The 17,094-nt window shown below is 34.3% G+C and overlaps 1 long non-coding RNA gene across 3 annotated transcripts in view; it reads right to left on the bottom strand.

Annotated features, from left to right (window-relative positions):
* The window catches only part of LOC116661514, a 35,930-nt gene that overhangs the window by 18,224 nt on the left and 612 nt on the right, over nucleotides 1-17,094 (bottom strand). For all 3 annotated transcript variants that reach the window (XR_004317398.1, XR_004317399.1, XR_004317400.1), the window contains exons 2-4: nucleotides 16,538-16,603; nucleotides 7,258-7,340; nucleotides 6,322-6,410 (exon numbers count right to left, since the gene is read on the bottom strand). This is a non-coding gene — a long non-coding RNA (uncharacterized LOC116661514). The remainder of the gene's footprint in view (nucleotides 1-6,321; nucleotides 6,411-7,257; nucleotides 7,341-16,537; nucleotides 16,604-17,094) is intronic.

The following is a 17,094-nucleotide window of genomic DNA, read 5'->3' as shown; positions in this document are numbered from 1 at the left end:
TGCAGATACAAATGACTATGTGCTGTGTCTTCCTCGGTACTCATAAAGTTTAAATACAGAACAAATTAACCTACTCATTGTAGATGTCAGGAGGGTGGTAACCTGAAGGGAGTAAAGTATTTTGGAGTATTTATAATTATCCATTTCTTGAGCTGGACTGTGGTTAAAGGGTGTCTTTAGTTCCCCAGACTGGATAGCTAGACATGATTCTAAATTTTTCCATATTTTGTACCAGCAATATCAAACTAATAAACTTTCCCTTTTATCCAAACTAAATTTTTCTCAAATATATTCTATTCTATCTCTAAACAGAGATAAATTCTAAATGGTCTCCTAAGTGCTTACTTTTTTTCCTCAAATTCTCCCCCTCAGCTTCATCTTCTACAGTACCTTCAAAGTACTCTATCTAAAATACATATTTGATCATTTTTACTCCCAAGGTTTACTCTTTTCAGTGGCTTCCAGACGTACACAGGATAACATCGTTCATGTTATGCATGGCAAAGAAAGCCTCCTATGATCAGGCCCTTACCAAGCTCAACTCTCTCTGTCCAACTAACAATCATGCTACTCATGTGGTTAAGAAACATTTTTAAAATTCAGGATTTGGGTACTTCTATGAGAAAAAAAAAGAATATGTGTGTGTGTGTATGTGTATGCAAAAGCTTACAGTTCTGTTTAAATATTTCATAGCAAATGTATTAAAAATACTTTTATATAAATGCTATCAAGCACTGAATTTGTATCTATACGAGATGGAGAAAACCTGGCAGTAAGTTAAAAGACTTTTTGCATTCCGTTGACTGACTAAATTCTTCCCATTTTAGTTTATTAATCTGCCATCTCGTGCAGACACAGTGTATCTATTCCAAATTTCCAGACAAATTGCAAATTTCAGAACATTTTCAAACCGTATGTTTCACCTTGAGATCCATTGATCTCTGCGTACCTCTTTTCCTAAACTCACGGAAAAAGTAGAGGCAAAGAGGAGATGCCATGAAAATTTTAGCAAAGTTTAGGAAAGTGTAACTGAAGGAAAATTTTAGATGTTCCATTGAAAAGCCCACAAAACTCTTTGTAAGTGGATGCTTTTAAAAAAATCAGTTTTCCTGTACAAATCAAGGGGTTTTTAACTTTAATTTTTACATGAGTAATATATCCACAGAGTTTGAAATGTCAAATAGTGCTGAAAGCTTAAGAAAAACAAGAGTTCCTAGGAAACATGTCTGGCAGAGGAAGACAAACACTGTATGATTTTACTTATATGTGGAATCTAAAAAAAAAAAAAAAACAAAACAAATGAACAAACACAACAAAACAGAAACAAAGTCATAGATACAGAGAACAAACAAGTGGTGGCCAGAGGAGAGATAGGTGGTGGGAGGAGAGTAATGGGTCAGGGATATTAAGAGGTGCAAACTTCTAATTGCAAAATAAATGAGTCACAGGTAAGAAATGTACAGTGTGAGAAATATAGTCAATAATAATGTAGTATCTTTTGATGGTGACAGATGGTAACTAGACTTATCGTGGTGGTTATTTTGAAATGTACAGAAATACCAAATCATTGTGTGTGTAACAGGAACTAACACAGTGTTGTAGGTCAATTATACTCCCAAAACAAACAAACAAAGATGCAAACAAACAAACAAACTCACAGAAAGAGATCAGTTTGTGGCTACCAGAGGCATGGGGTGGAAGAGGGAGAAGTGTGAAAGGTGGTCAAAAGGTACAAACTCCCAGTTACAAGGCAATAAGTACTAGGGATGTAACATACAGCATGATAAATGGGATTAACATGGCTGTGTATTATATTTGAACATTATTAGAAGAGTAAACCTGAGTTCTCATCATAAAAAATGTTTTTCTGTCCTTAATTCTGTATTTATATGAGGTGATGGATGAGGTGATGGATGTTCACGAAACTTGTCATTTTATAGAAGTCAAATCATTCTGCTGCACACCTTAAACTTATCCAGTGTTGTCTGTCAGTTATATCTCAATAAAACTGGAAATAAATATATATAAGTAATTCAAGCACATTTCCATGGGAAATTATTTTCTGCACTATGAAAGTTAACCTTTTTTTTTTTAATTGCACTGGAGAATAGCAAAATAATGACAAGAGTGTGGCTAACATTTGTGAAATGTGTCAACCTGAGGATTAATAAATCAATGTTGTCCCTAAATGCATCATTTGAATGTCAGTATTAAGTCATCAAGGAATTTCTGTAGAACTTCCAGACTTTCTGTGAAGCACACTGTTTCTTAAAAGTACAATAGAAATGAAAAGATAATATGATAAAAAATAACTGAAAATTGTGGAGCTAGATGGAATCTTGGAGTAACTGAAATCATTTAGGCAAACTTCATTTTTTCTGACAAATAATTTCAGGCTCAAAGAATTTATATCCCTTACGAATGATTCTGATAATTTCTACTGTTTCACAGTTAAGAACTAGACTGAAGAAATTCTTCTTTTGAATATAAATAGTAAGAGTGAAGAGGAAAGTGTTAGCAGAAACTCTTTTTGTTTTGCTTTTCTTTTGTGTTTTTTTTCCTGTAAGAAAGCTTCATTAATTCATTATTATGATTTGGGACATAAGACACCTGAGACAAACAAATTATTTTTGAGTAGCCTAATTCAAGAGGGACTCTATACAAAACTTAGCTTCGGTGTTCTTCTGGAATCTACACAATATCTGCTCATAACTGAAGTTTCATATTATACTTCAATAAAAACAAAATATAGAAAGGAATTGGTTGTTCTTTCTGATATAAGGATCTGTTACAATATTTACTAAGTAAAGAAAATTTAATAAAATAAAATTGCCTGATTCCAGAATCTAACGGGCAAATGAATTCCTATATATTACAAACTTTAAACACTCAAAGAGTTTCTTTTTTTCCGATATAATGTTTTTATTGAAGTATAGTTGATTTACAATGTTGTATTAGTTTCTGGTGTATAGCAAAGTGATTTAGTTATATATATATATATTTAGTTATATATATATATTTATATATATATTTCTTTTTCAGATTCTTTTCTATTATTATAGGTTATTACAAGCTATTGCATATAGTTCCCTGTGCTATACAGTAGAACCTTGTTGTTTTTAACTATTTTATATATAGTAGTTTGTATCTGCTAATCTCAAACTTTTAATTTATTCCTCCCCTCTTCCCCCTGAGGTAACAAACCACAAATTTGTTTTCTATGTCTGTAAGTCTGTCTCTATTTTGTAAATAAGTTCATTTTATCATTTTTTTTTAGATTTCACATATAAGTGAAATCATATGATATTTGTTTTTCTCTGTCTGGTTTAATTCACTTTGTATGAAAATCTCTAGGTCCATCCATGTTGCTGCAAATGGCATTATTTCATTCTTTTTTATGGCCAAATAATATTCCATTATAAATAATACCCACATTTTCTTTACCCATCCATCTGTTGATGAACATTTAGGTTACTTCTATGTCTTGGCTATTGCAAAATAGTGCTGCTATGAATTTTGGGGTACATGTATCTTCTTAAATTAGATTTATATGCTGAGAATTAAAAAATACTGATAAAGGAAAATGAAAATGATTTAAAGAAATGCAAAGATAGCCCATGATCTTGGATTGGAAGAATATTGTTAAAATGGCCATACTACTCAAAGAAATCTACATATTAATATGATCCCTATCAGATTACCTATGACATTTTTCAAAAAGCTAGAACAAATAATCCTAAAATGTATATAACATCATAAAAGACCCATAATTGCCAAGCAATCCTGAGGAAAAAGAACAAAGCTGGAGGCATAGACCTCCTAAACATCAGACAATACTACAAAGTTACAGTAATCAAAACAGTGTGGTATTGGCACAAAAACAGACATATGGATATCACTGGAACAGAATAGAGAGCCCAGAAATAAACCCACAAACCTACAGTCAGTTAATCTTCAACAAAGGAGGCAAGAATATAAACGGAGAAAAGACAGTCTCTTCAGCAAGTGGTGTTGGGAAAGCTGGACAGCTGCACATTAATCAATGAAGTTAGAGTACTCCCTCATACCACACACAAAAATAAACTCAAAATAGATTAAACACTTAAACATAAGACACTGTTGGTGGGAATGTAAATTGGTGCAGCCACTATGGAAAACAGTATGGAGATTCCTCAAAAAAACTAAGAAAAGGTTTATCATATGAGCCAGTAATCTCACTCCTGGGCATGTATCTGGAGAAAACTCTCATATAATTTTAAAAGACTTGAAAATCTTGTTTTTTTTTTTTTTAAAGAAATTAGCACTTTGTATGTCATATTTTGGTATAACGATATTTCAAACCATTTTATTTTCAATTTTATAAAGACATATGACTCAAAGTTATATAATTTCTTTTAAAATTTTATTTACTGACAGTAAATTTTATTTACTAAATGCCTTAATCTCATGTGTCTTTACTAGTGTTCCATCTATGGTATGTTTTTTTAAAATGCTCTGTAGTCAATGTTTGTAAATGCTCCTGTGAGAGAGCATCTTCCATGCTTTTTAAAATTTATTATGTTCTTCTGTAATTACTACTGAATGATTTTAAATGCCACTATTTAGTCTTTATTCTAGTATAATCTTGAATCCTTAACACTCTGTTCAAAATTTATTTCTTAGAAATTTTTCCGAGATATCAATCAATCTCAGGTCTATGAAGTTGGAAGACGTGGTTTCAAAAATTTTGACAAAGAGAACTTTTTAATCTTAATCTAATTTCCTTCAGTGTTATGTTCTAAAATGACTTTGTATCCTAAAGTATCAAATCTACCAGATAGACCACATTATATACTACCATGTAAGCCTGTTTGGTCTCTTAGTAACTGATAGAGTCATCAATTTCATCTCCTGTGTCTGGCAAGAAATGCATTCAAACCTATTTAAAGATACTGGCCTGGCATGATATTTTTAAATTACAGAAAGAAAGACTAAATTAATCATGATAGTCATACATTAGAAACCTATGAGGTTGTTTAAAAACTACATTAGATCTATCTAGAGAGACACTGATGATGTCCATGACATAGTAAATGGAAGAGCAGAAAAAGTCGTGTAAAATTCTGTGTAACACAATTGGATTTTTCCAGTTTTGTAAAATTAAAGAAACAAATGAATAACCAAATAAATAAGAAAACTCTCTGTGTGACTGTGTGTGTCTGCCTGCAGGAAAAAAATTAGAAAGCCTATGCACTACAACACTAGCTAATTAGGGGAATAAGATTGTGACGTGTGGAAAGATTGAGAAAAGAATGGTGAGGGGATGGGAAGATGACGCAATGTATTTTAACAGCCATACAGAAACGCTGTAAGTTAAATTACCAATAATCTCCTGAAAAGGATAAAAACAAAAATTCCAGAAACTTACTTAAACATGATTTCTGATGTCTTACAAATTTTCACACAAAGGAAGTTTTTTCTCATTATTTAATCATATTTCTTTTTTGTTAGTCATTAAAAAAAAAAAACCTTCTTTCATAAAGCTATGGAAAGTGTGACAAGGTACTGAAATTTAGGTGCTGAATTTGACCTTTGGGCAAATCTCATACTCTGAGTTTGTTAAAATAATGTTAAAAATATAGTTATCATACCTACCCAAGGTACTAACCGTGTCATCTTTCTGGCAACCCATGTAAATAATCCTTGTTAGATTGTTCTTTGTCTCCAAAATCAATTTTTAAAAAGGAGTGTGATGCCTGCCTTCTAACTTTGAGAAGGCTGTGGTAATGTCATGGGATACAAACCATTTCTTTGACATATAAAAAAGTGAAAATGTCTATAGGGTATAGATCTATGATAATCATAATACATTTGTAATATTTGAGTCAGGTCAAAACATGGAAGATTACAAACTTTGTGTCTAGGATCATATTCTGATACTCAGCCCAAAAGCTTAGATAAATACAATTGAAAACAAAACCTCGTCCCTACAGGAGGAGACGGAAAGATTCTCAATTACAAGTTTTCTAAAGTTAATGCTCTTAGAAAATGGAGGGAGAAGTTTCTTTCCTTATTTTCCACAGGGAGAATTAAACATCTAATTTTTAATTTATATTTGCTCTTACACATCCCAGTATGCCATAGCAAACTCAACAGGCCCCATAGGATATTTAAAGTTTTTAAGGAAACACAGCAATAGTCAATATCTGTCGTACTCTGTACAAATTGCAAGCTTGAGAAATTCAAAGTCTTAATATTTGATTGCACTATCTTCCTTGAGATGATATCATATCTTTGCAAAGGTGGGTTTTCAGCAATCATTGTGATAATAAAAGCAAGTACCTGTGAAACTCAGTGTAAGAAAGGAAACAAGGATGACAGTGTCCAATCCAATTCCAAGGTTTGAGAAGCTGCACAGTGTCCAACAGGTTCTTGAAGAAGGAAATAAAAATATAACTCGCCCATCAACTTACATGTGTTTTTTTTCCAAATAACTATTAAACTTTTAGGAAATAAATATTTATTAAATTTTGGACCTATGTCATTAAGACACACAATTGTTAGCCATTTTGGGTCTAGATGAGCCATGAAAAAAATGACTGAGACTCTGTTTTTTAAGAACTAAGAAAGTTTGGGAACCCCTGGATCAGTGCTTAATCTCTGCAAAACTACTTTGCAATGTAGGAATACAGTAAAGTCACCTCAGTCTGTGCCTCTTTTCCTCATAAGTTAAATGATAGAAAGGAAGGTAACTATGCCCTCCCACTCTCTGAGAGTTAAGTGCATAGTCACTAGAATGGAAATCATTCTAAGACAATCATTTTATCTTGGACAGACCAGAAATGGCACCAAATTTAGGTTTTGTTTCCCCTCCCTAATCACAGGATCCACTGCTATCTTGTCACAGGAATAATAATAAAGTATATTATTCACATTCATATGTGCATGAGAATGAATTAATGAAAAAGCTACTTTTGACCAAAAGGGAGAATCCAGAGGGCCAGACTTCCTGGGCCTAGAAATTCACTGAAAAGTGGGACAGTGCTCCTTCTGTCATCAATTAAACAGTTATTAATGCATAAAGCCAGCAGTTTTGTGACTAATGAAGAGGATATGACGTGGGAAGTCCTATCTTCAGCAAGATAAGCATAGCTTATTGCATACCCGTTCTCTAAGGTTTCATGTGTGCAGACTGTATATCTGCAAAGTACTTAATTTTCTAAGCATTACAGAAAAAAGGATAAGGAAAGAAATAGAGAAAGGCAAAAAGGAGCCAACCTGTGTGCCACTGTATGTGTCTGTATTCTCTTATAAATACTGGATTCACGGACTTCGTTGCCAGCGAAGATCATTCACTTTAACTGGAATGAAACACAATAGCAATGTAATTTTCTTAATCTTCTGTATGACTTTTCTTCCATGCATTACATTTCCATCCCTCATTTCTTTTGTCTCATTTCATGTCTCCATTTATAGTGGCTTTAATATGCTTATTCTCCTATCTCTTATTGGCCCATATTCAGACCATTTACTGCAGGTAGTTAGCTTTAGTGGGTCCAAGCCTGTATTATCTCAGCCTACACTGTTCACAGCAGTCTTTTATAAGTATTCTTCTTACATCAGAATTTCAAAGATTCAAAATAGGATCAATGCCTGTCTGTTGAGGACACTGCAGCTTATTTTTTTCAGTTTCTAGCAACCAATTGCTCTGTTATACTCTTCAAGTAAAAACACAAATCCATTGACAGCGGTACTATTTAACCAAAAATAACAGGTTAAGTCCGACCAAAATTTGTGAAGGGCTACTATTTTAGAGTCCCTAAATCCAAAGTCAAATAACAAGCAACTACAAAAATGTTATGTAAAATGTCCTTAGAGAGGATTTAAGGAAGATTGAAATGAAGTGAATGAATTTTCAACCCTTTAACCAAAACAGCTTCAACATTACCCTCGGCTTTGTTGATCTGAAAAAAGTTTCTTCCTGACTCTAGGCCAGCCTTGATCTCCCTTTTCTTAGAACATTTATCTTTAGAAAACTGGTCACTGTAAATTCTTTCTCTGCCCTTTTGAGAGGTAAACATTTTTTTTTAAAATGTCTTGCCTATTTTACAACCTAGGAATGTCTTTCTCAAGGACTTGGGAGCCTTCTCTTTGAAACGCATTATTGAGGAAGATAACATCCCCATTCATCACCCCCTTCACCCATTTCTGTGGAAGGATAGGAGCCTAACTTCAGTAGAATTCTTGCTCTGAGCTGTAAAGCTACCTGACGTCAGGAAGGTAAGAGGAAGTTTACTTTTCCTTTGGTTAAAAACAATGGGCAAACATCGATGGCCTCAGATCTCCTCCTACCCCCACCTCTTAAAACCGACCCCATAACCTCTGTTTCTGTAGACCTGAGTTCAGACTGAGTTTGGTCTCTCTCCTTTATTGCAACAGCCTTGAATAGTCTTCCTTTCCTGTTTAATTTTGCTAGCGCAATTTTTGCTTTGACACCCTAATGTCTGATAAAATTGTTTTTTAAAATATTCAAAACCATAGATTTTGTTTCATAACTTTTCCCCAGGACTGACTGTAGCCAATCAGTTGGGTATTGTGAAGCCGAAAAATGAGAATTCAAGAGAATAAGTATTTCAATTTCCAGTTTATACCAGCAAGTAATTCATATGTCAGATTATTAAATTATCATACATTTACAAAATAAATGCTTGAAAATAGAAATTAAGCCAAGAAATTAAGTTTAGTGTTTTGTCATTTTTGACTTTTTAAAATTCAATTGTTTCTTGACAATGCATATAAATAATGAAGAAATAAAAATTTAGTCTAGATGTAGACATGGCATATTGTTTATTCTACTTTCACAATACATATTTACCAAAGAAATTTAAAACCGTATTTATATATTATTCTTTCCTTAAAAATATAGTCATTATATGCAATGTTTGTGGCTAGTTTATAATCAATTGTTGAGATAGGAATTGTTTACGGGTTTAGAACAGGACCACTGATGGGTTTAGACTGCAAAGGCAGGAGTCTGGGAGTCAGCTGGATCCAACCATTAAATAGAGAAAACAATAGTTAAGAAAGGTTGGAGGGACAAGGTGGATGGTGAGCTCAGCAGCTGACAAATTGAGTTTATGATGCCTGCGATTTAGCCCAAGGGGTGTCCACTATAACCCTGAATATTTGAAGGCTGATCAGAGCTGATTTTGGCATTTGGAAGGCATGAGGGGAGAAAGATAATTTTCTACAGCAGAAGGACATTAAACTCTTTAGCTGTGAAAGAGATGGGACAGAAAGAGATTAATATATTCCACAGAACAGAGGGAAATTGAGCAAGGTCCTGAGAAAGAAGATCACGGGGATTCAGAATGAAATGAAAGGACTAGATTGATGGATTACAGTTAAAAGGACCTCTTTTCCACTGAGGCAGAATGAAAGATAGATAAATGTTAATTTGTAAACGGGGGGTAAAGAGATGTAAATGAAAGCTGCGAACAGTCCTATCTGATAGTCTCTGCCTTCTCTGAAAATTAAAAAGCACTATCACTTGTGGAAAATGAAATCAGGATGCATAATCAGGGTTTCTAAATGTCTGCTCCACTAAGGTGATAGCTCTAAACTAAACTAGTTTGGGTATAGAGCTGTGCAGATCATTTGTGATCAGACATTGCTTTGTAACATTACGTGAATCCATCACTTTCTAAATCACTAACACAGCTGTCACTCCCCTGCATGAGCTGTTGAATCACTACCACTGTGTATTCTGGTAACAATTTGAACACTATTATTCTTCCATAGATTTACTGTAAGCGCTGGCTTGGGAGGGGGGTGAGAGGGGAAGGGCTATATTTCTGTGTTATCAGTGCTGTGCTTGACATCAAACTCCTTTACAAAAAATGCCTGGTAATAAAATTGAATTGTATTTTAATATAATTGATTGAATATAGTTCAGGTACAGAAGTCCATAAGCCCTTAAGGAATAAATATAGACAGAGAACTTCCCTCTCTCTCGGCCTCTCTCTCTTTCCCATCCTCCCACCCCGCACCCCTTCCCAATTTTTGGAGCTCAGAACAGTTCCTGGTATTAAGTAAAGGATCAATAAATGTTTCTGGAAGCTGGATGTTCTGACTTTTTGTTTAAATCTTTCATTGTTTTACTTGTTAATGCTTCACATACTTGTGATTTATTTTGCCAATTAGATTCCAAGTTTTTGAGGAGAGTAACTTGAGGCACAAATTGCACATTAAAGCCTCAATTGGCTTAAAAAGAATCTTGAGGGAGGGAGTTTTGTAAGAAAACTATATATAACATAATGCATTTCTTGGCTAGCCAAAAGGATTTGAGAACTATAAACACAATTGAAATCTTTTAATAGCAAGTATAAAGTAAGTATGAGAGCATATTATTTATGTTCTCATCTCAGATCAGTTCGTTTTAATCTGATTCTGAGATGGTCTCATAGAAACTGATGGGATGAAATGCCAGCATTATAGTAAAAAATAAATGTTAGTATGTTCAGAATTCATGCTTACCAATGGAAAGACAACCTAAACAAAATTTTGAAATTTATTATTTTTTAATATTTTTTTCTATGCTTTTTAAGGATCAAATTCTTTTTATGGAAGATAATCTAAATAGCTATTTGGTATTTTAAAAATATAGAATAATATGAAAAATTCACTCCTGGACAGTATCTAGAGAGAAAACTCATGAAGTCAGACATATGTACCATTCTATTTCTAAACAAGTGAAAAATCAAAATAGTGAAAACTGCTTTGCTGCAGTCACCAAATAATGCTCATTAGTTTCTGTATAGTTTCTCTTCTAACTGAAAATCTTTCCAATGATCTTCAATGAGAAAAGAGTTCTGGCAAATTTATTAAAAGGACAGGAAGTGAAAAAAAATGCAAATGCAACTTTCACCAAAATCAGAAATACTCCATCAAGAAAAAGATTGAAAAAGCAAAGCGTCTTTACTGTGGTAGCAAAAGCAACACCACCACCAGCTGGTAAAATCATAAAGTGCAAACCTGGACAGAATATAAAGGGATTTAAATTTAACACTTTTTCTTGAGACCAGCACATTTTTATGTCTAACTGCCTCAAATTTGCTTACTGACTATAACTTCATAAAATATAATTTTTAGTATTGAAAGACAATGGATAATCCCCGTAACTAATATATGTTTGTTTGTTTGTTTTTTTCCAAACCTGTGTAAGTAAACCTCAGCATGTTCCAAGGAAAAAGAAAAAGCCTGAGCTTTGGAGCCAAAGACACCTGAATTCAAGTTCTAGCTCTGACACTTATTAGCTTTTGGACCTTGATTAATTTCCCTGGGCTTTCGCTGTCTCATATGTCCAACAGTTGACATGGCTGCAGTGAGTATAGAAATACAGTAGTAAGCTAGCACAATTCCTCTTACCCAACAGATAAGCAATAACTGATATTTTCAATAAGCAATAGCAGCCTCATCTTCACTAGAATTACCTCATCTTTGCTATGTTTTTAAAAGTGTTTTCATGAGTAGTGTTTGTTACTTAACAGGTTTTACTGCTTATAATTTTCAGACCTTCAAATTCCCTGTCAAAGACCTACAGTGATTATCATTACACCACTTACTTACAGAAAAGTAAAGCCAACAATAGACTGACAATCTAGCCAAGGCAAAAGCAGGATGTATATAAGACAAGGGAAAGAGAGAGGAGGAGGAAAATTTTCAGATACATTTGATACAGTGATTTATTTTTTCTTTTCCTTGGGCAAGTTTCTGCTTTGCAGACAAGCAGTAGAGACCAGCCAGAGTATCTCATCATTGGGAAGCCAGATGGGACAGTTGTTTTCATATTATTTGAAAGATCTCAGAAATACAGTTGAGGAGCACATGCCTGGATATCTTCGTTTTATGTCTGTCATTGAATTTGAATCTGTACTTAGTTATGTCAGATCTGCTCCATTTTATTTATTAGAATTTCTCACATGCACATCACTGCACCATGCCATGCACTCAACCCCACCACCCTGGGATCTCTCCATGAAATAGCCCGTAGTATGTTTCACGTCCACATTATTACTTAAGTACCTCACTAATGTAAGATAAGAAGAAATTTATCAATTGCTGTTCTCTAATTTTTTACTTCTGAAAGGAAGAGCCTTGGGAAAAATTTAAAACTGGTAATTTCTCTCTAGTCCTTTCCAACTTAGCACTCTTTTTATCCCAACTCACCTTGCTGCATCCCAGAGAGCACTGTTTCCCGTATTTTCAAAAGAAGCCCCAGCAGTACCTCTACCTTCAACATTATCCCATTATTCCTTCTCTCTCCTTTACTTTCAAGCCAAATTTTATTCTCTTAGAGATCAAAATTAGAAATAGGAAATCACTGACAACAAAATGTAATTCTTGCCCTTCCCCTACCTTTTAAATTAAGTAGTTTATATGCAGAAATTTCCAGCCCTGATTTCACTTTAACAATCACCTAGGAAAATTTTTAACAAATTTAATTGGTCCTGGATGGGGCCTGAACATTGTTAAGTGTTAACGCTCTACAGGTGACTTCAATTTTAGTCATCTTTGCCAACAATTCTACCCAGACACTAGTTAACGAATTTCAGAGTTAAGAAATAGATGTTTTCATTGGCTAGAGAGGAAGAAATACAGTAAAACCATAATGTTTATTTCCTCTGAATAAGTAAAAGGAGGCTCAAAAATGGTAAATTAATTCAAAAAGATGAAACCCATGAAAAACAACATTTTTTATCTTACTGTTACTTTCAAATTCATTCTGCAGGAACTGCTAGCTCCACCCCCTTGAAAAGATTTTGGATAGATTCCTACGTGGCCATTTTTAGGTATCAGAAAGGTTCCATTTCTCTCAGCCCTCAAATTAGAACTGACTTGTGGAAAAGATCCTACAAAGGGGAGCTGGATAAATTCCTCCCTACAGACAGTCCCTAAGTGAGGACGGTTCACCTTACCGTTTTTCTGACTTTAGAACGGTGCAAAAGCCATACCCATTCAGTAGAAATTGCACTCGGAAGCTTGAATTCTGACCTTTTCCCAGGGCCGTGATCCGCTGCGGTTAACTCTCCCGCGCTACGCGGGTAGCGGCGGCAGCGGCCTGGCAGTGCTGGCAGCCCCGGGTTAGCCACGTGACCCCAAGGTAAACAACGTAAACAATGGGTACTTCTAGCTGTTTTGTATTCGTACAGCCATGCTGTTTTTCACTTGACATATTCATAATTCAGAAGGGTACTTCAATTAAAAAATTTAAAATAGATAAATTACATGAAATGTTTAACACTTTATTATAAAATAGGCTTTGTGTAGATGATTTTGCCCAATTGTAGGCTAATGTAGGTGTTCTGAGCGCCCTGAAGGTAGGCTAGGCTAGGCTAGGCTATGATGTTCGGTAGGTTAGGTGCATTAAATGCATTTTTGCCTAACAATATTTTCAACTTAAAATGGGTTTATCTGTATGTAACCCATTGTAAGTCAGGGAAGATCTGTAGTCCTTTTCATCTTCTGTATTCTTGTGAACGGAGCAGGGGGGTAGAAAGAAGAGGGGAAGAGAGGCAAAAATCTTACACCGTCAGGACCTACATATAACTGTCTCTTGACCAGCGCTGGCTGACCTCTGTGCCCTCCATTATGGAAGATCTCCAAAACCTGGCTTAACTATGCGGTGCAATTGTTGGTTCAGACTGATGTTTGAACTGATAGATTCCCAGACAGGTTGATGCTCCCTGAGCTGATTTCTTACAGACCTACCCACCTTAGTTTCTGCCTCTAGTAGGACCTCACAGCAGGCAGCTCTTCTGGGCAGAGTCCCATGAGGACCTCATGAGAATGTCACAATTTGTGACATCTCATGATCTCATGGCATGGGAAATCCTCGTCTTCTGATGTTACAAGTACAACTATTCCTCTCTGTGTATTGTGGTCCGTCAGCTTAAGCCAGGAACCCAATTTTGTGTGCCAGTCGCTCCCTCAACATGCTGGGGTACATACTCCATTCTGATGGGAGGGACTGAACTCAGCAAACATCCAACTACGGAGGAGATACCAGCCTCCTTTCTTCAAACATCCTCATCAACAGCCTGATTCTTTTAGGGCCTTCTCATTCGACTTTGAAACACCCAGCAATGGTTGGTTTTTTAGCATTGTTTCTAATACCATTTCTTCTTTGCAAATGAACTCTTTTGGGGCATAATTTATGTACAGTAAAATGCACCATTTTAATGTGTACAATTCAGCATTTCAAAGACAGGACCAGCACTACCATCATAGGAAATAGTTCTGCCACGCTATTTTACAGATGTAGTATTAACTATTTTTCCTATGCTAATTTCCCAGTTTAGATCACTGTTCTATGGATACGTGAAATGTCAACATTAGGGGAAACTGAATAAACCTGATGGGGAATTGTATGTATTATTTTTACAACTTTTTAAAAGCCTAAAATTATTACAAAATTAAAATTTAAAAAATAAACTCAGACACGTTAAATCTATAAAGAAAAATTTTAGAATGTCAATTCTTGTGGGTAATTTTTAGAGGCTACATTTATTTTAGCTAAAATACTAAAATGTTTTGATCTAATTCACTGACTCGGTTTTTAAAAAAGGATCGGTTATTTATTTTTGATTGTCATTTGTATGTAACATGTGTCAATGTTTATTGTTTTGAGTACAAAAAGGCTGAAGGAACCTGATTGTGCTGCAGTGAGGGGCAAAGAACATCGTATCTCAAATTAATGTCCAATCTGACTTTAAAAATATCGTACTGAGTATTTTAATAACCCAAGATGAATCCAGTATAACCTCCCCAAACACATTACTCCTGCAGTGTCAGATATTTTACAGCAAACCATCTGCAAAACATGTATCCTACTCATACAAATCCTATATATCCATCTGTCACAACTGTTGTGTGAAAGAATTTTAGTATACATTTCATAATGACTGCTCTTTATATGGAATTTAATACATCTGTTGAGATACCAGAAGTCATTGGATTAATTTATATTCTCCAAATTCAAAAGTGCAGTGATTTTCCCTCTCCCAACCATCTAATATGCATGTATTCATAAACAGAGATAAGTCATATTTCAAAATATGTGTCATTTAATAAGATTAAACACTTAATCTAGTATAAACATTTTGATTTTTTAAAAAATATATACATCTAACATAATTATTTACAATAAAGAAAATCTTGAAAGCAAATAGAGCTAAAATTTTATCTGTACTTTCCTCCAATTTACATAGCTAAACAATTGTATAGCGTTCTTTCCATGTATAAATTTTACATTTATATTTCCTACATATAAGAAAATACAAATGTTAAATTTTAAGACATATATCCAATTATGTACAAAAATCACCACAGGTCAACTTACAGATTCAAGCTTACTTAAAAATCATTATAAATTGTGAAAAATACATACTATGAAAAAAATACATTCTGAAAGTGGCATAATACCAACTCATTTAGGTGAATCCAAAAATATAAACCATGTGTATAAATTACAGTAGTGTCTATACTGCCTTATTATGAAAGGAGGTGTTCTTTGTAAATATATATGTTATAAATAAGAGTCTCAATTCTTTCACCTGCCAAAATTATTTTCGCTTTAACCATTTTCATCATAAACTTTGTAAAAATGTATCAGCTTATAAAAACTGAGTAAGCTGAATACAATGAAACCCTTGATAACTAAAAATCATTATGAATGCCAATTATTTAGTGACTTAATTATCAAACTTTCTATGAGTCGGGTAATTTTTTTTCTTTTCTCTAAATTATGCGGCCTTAGCCTAATATGTTTTGTAGTTATTGTTTCCTCTCTTACTGTTGTTTCACATCTGTATCAGTGAGTTCCTGAGGATTTGCCATTGTTGTACAGCTAGAAAATGTTTCCATTCAGTTCCCTGCTTCCTCGTATAGAACACAGAAAGTCTGAGCTCCTTTTAGCCTTGGCTCTAACAGGAAGAAGCATTTAAAATATGTCTGGCTGGTTGTGAGGGAGATTGCTTCTGAATCGAGGTATCATGTATGTGTTTGTTCTCCTGTTCACCACGAACTGTCTCTTTGGTTGCCATGACTTTCCCGCTTCTCAGATACCTGGGTGTTTGAATGCCCACCTGGCTTTGTTCTCTGGAGTTTCTATGCTCCTGGTCTAAGTTGGTTGGTCTGATAACTACTGATCCACTGTTCCTCTACTTCTCTAATCATCAAGCATGCTAGCTTGCCCAACTCTAATTCATTCCTTCTCGCATTTCACTTTATAAATGCTACTCATTTCTTGAATCACCCTTGGCCACCGATTAACACAAAACATAATCTCTCAAACTCTGGGAAATACTGGTGCTTCTGAGTGAGGTTTCCTCCCAGGCCTTTACTCTGTTATTCTGATCACAGTGTATGTAACACACTGCTTGTAAAAAGGTAACCCAGGGGAAAGCTGATAATAAAACTTAGTAAGTAAGTAACCTTATTTTTATGAAATTTCAAATGGGTATGAACTTCAACATTTTTTAATCAGTAAAATTCTTACTTTTGTTGATGTTCACTGATCTATTTCTTCCACGTTCTAAGTAGACAAAGTTGGCCCAAGTCTGATCTGAAAAAATAGAATTATAATGTTATCATATATGTGAAATACTTAACCTTTAAATAAATGGATCAGTTAAACAGTAGAGTTTAATGTTTTAATCAAACAACAATAATACATGCCTTCTAAGAGCAAAGCACTACTTAAGTGCTGTAAGTAATGTTCTAGGTGATCAGGTTTTAAAATGAGAAAAGTTCATGTACTGAGTATATAAAAATTAATCAATGGTTCATAAGAAATTTTTTCAAAGAAAACTGATAAAATGTATGTGAGCCATTGGAAAAAAAGAAATCTTTTCAAATCTGTGTAATTGGCACTTTACTGAAGCTGGTACCTTCCTCTGGAAGACATGCAGTTGAATAATACTACCACAGAATAATAAAAGGTAAGTGTTAAAAATCAGCAGTATCAACAAATCACCTCCTGGAATTCTTGACTTAGAGTGAAAATATCTGTATACAACTCTAATATCTCAGATTTCAATATGTTCTGGGATACAA

Source organism: Camelus ferus, chromosome 35 (assembly GCF_009834535.1).
Source record: "Camelus ferus isolate YT-003-E chromosome 35, BCGSAC_Cfer_1.0, whole genome shotgun sequence".
NCBI lineage: Eukaryota > Metazoa > Chordata > Mammalia > Artiodactyla > Camelidae > Camelus > Camelus ferus.
Note: the sequence above shows the minus strand (reverse complement) of the source record. Positions and strands in the feature narration are given on the sequence as shown.